This window comes from Dipodomys spectabilis, unplaced genomic scaffold (assembly GCF_019054845.1).
Source record: "Dipodomys spectabilis isolate Male_0828 unplaced genomic scaffold, ASM1905484v1 ptg000078l, whole genome shotgun sequence".
Taxonomy (NCBI): domain Eukaryota; kingdom Metazoa; phylum Chordata; class Mammalia; order Rodentia; family Heteromyidae; genus Dipodomys; species Dipodomys spectabilis.
The window spans coordinates 5,983,312-5,985,660 of NW_024870755.1; positions in this window are offsets into that span (position 1 = coordinate 5,983,312).

Consider the following 2,349-nt stretch of genomic DNA (forward strand, 5'->3'; position numbering starts at 1 on the left):
TTCAGTTTGTTGGTATAAAGTCACAAATTGTTTCATGCAGAAAAAAATATATTTTACCTCCTGGCTCTAAGGGCTGTGTCCTTTTAAGGCAACTACAGATATGTAAGTGGTATTATGTAAATTGAGTCATGTGTCTACAGTTACATTGAAGAATATACTCAACATATCACTGGAAAACATTCGTTATTGAATAGTATCTAGATGAGAATGTTACTTGAACTAATCACACTAGGTTGAAAACTAATCTTAGTCCATCAAAATTTTCTTATTGCTGTATGTGTTGCCAAGTGTTCTTCATAAATTTATACATAGATTTTCTTCAGTGAACTGGATAGAAACTAAAACTGAATGATTTCTGCCTAATGAGTGAAGCATGATTGAGGTATGTGTTGTTACCTTCTAAGGATATATAACTAAGCCACTGGCTATGTGGGTGGTGAAAGGGTTTCTCCTAAGTTTCCAAGACTAGAAAAAACAAGATCATTTGATAACAAAGCACTCAGCTTATTATATTTTATCTATGTGGGATAATAAACATACGGAAATAAACGATTTTATTTATAAGCAAACAATACCACCAAGAAAAGTGAATAGACATTAGAGAGACTGCAAGAATAACATTAGGGATTTACTGTCTCACCTGATTATGTGATTGTATTTCTTGATATTGAAACTCTCCTCTTGTTATTCTTATTGTATGTAATCCAACTCTGTTTATTATTATGTATTCAATGTGGGAAATCTAGCTTCAAAGATGTCTAAAAATTTTTCCTTTTCAATCATAACATTGTCATTATCAGGGTCACTCTGGTCACCATCATCTTCAACAAAATTATTATTAGCATAATAAGTGCTAATTATTGAAAGCCTGGTATATGTCTATGATTTTATATTATTTGTATTTTGATTAATAATTTTAGTATTACCACTGTGCATGCATCCATGTTAAAATTTTGAATAAATTAAGAAATAAAAAATACTAAGCCATATCAGGTAGCTTGACTATGTGCTAATACAAATTATTGAATAGATTTTTGAAGTATTGCACATTCCTAAGCAGTATGAATTAACTTCCTCTCTCCCTGTCATTACACACAAATATTTAAGGGTTTGAACACAATTTTTTCAAGTAATATACTATAAATATTACTACAAGATCATGTGTATATCTAAAATTACCTTGAAAATAATATATTCTACTTTCTATTGAAATATTAGTCATTTTACTCTAGGAAAATTTTGGAAAAATAGAATATATACCTTTGACCTGAAAAGGGTAAAAAAATAGTAGCATAAAAGTTTTGAGGGAGTCTATATATTCAGAAATATATGTGTGTGTGTGTGTGTGTGTGTGTGTGTGTGTGTGTGTGTGTATAAATGTTATGGGTGGAAATTCATACATTTTTAGAGGGAATTTGTCATCAAATATATATATATATATATATATATATAAATTTATGTATAGAATTGTGTGCATTACAGTGAAACAAACATCTTAAAACATAATTAAAATTAAAAAAATCATCAAACCAAGTGCCAGTAACTCACACCTATAATTCTAGCTCCTCTGGCTGCTGAGATCTAAAAGCTGTTTTCACATCTAGCCCTGACAGAAAAGTTCATGTTAGATTCTTATCTCCAGTTAACCACTCAAAAACAGCAATTAGCCCTTTGCTTCAACCAGTACAGTGCTGGCCATGAGCACAAAAAGGCTTAGGGACAATGTCCAGGCCTTACAAACAACAACAACAACATGCATCACATTAATTTCACAAAAGCATTTTTTAACTGCTGTGAACATTTCTTAGAAACATGAATATATTATCTGACCTTTTCTGCTTGACTCATACATATACTAGATATTGCAAATAAGGGAAACAATGGGACCTATGTTTCTTTGGGCTTGGCTTACTTCACTTATTATAATTTTTTCCAAGTCTTTCCATTTCCTAACAAATGGGGGAATGTCATTGTTTCTGATGGAGGCATAGAAATCCATTATGTATATATACCACATTTTCTTGATCCATTCATCTACTGAGGGGCATCTGGGTTGGTTCCATATCTTAGCTATGGTAAATAATGCTGCAATCAACATAGTTGTGCTGGTAGCTTTAGTGTGATGCAAGGAAAATGAACCCTTAGATATGTATTTAAATGTTTTTTTTCTTTCATGCATTTGTTTCTAACGCATTTATAAGATCATTTCCTTGTTGCTTTATATGTCCCTCCCCCACAGTATAACCCCTGCTTTCACTATATTTGATGTCGGTATAATTTGTGGAGGAGATGGGGAAAAACAAGTCGTTTAAGTATCCAGGTGTGCCCGTTGCAACAATGAGAAGTACA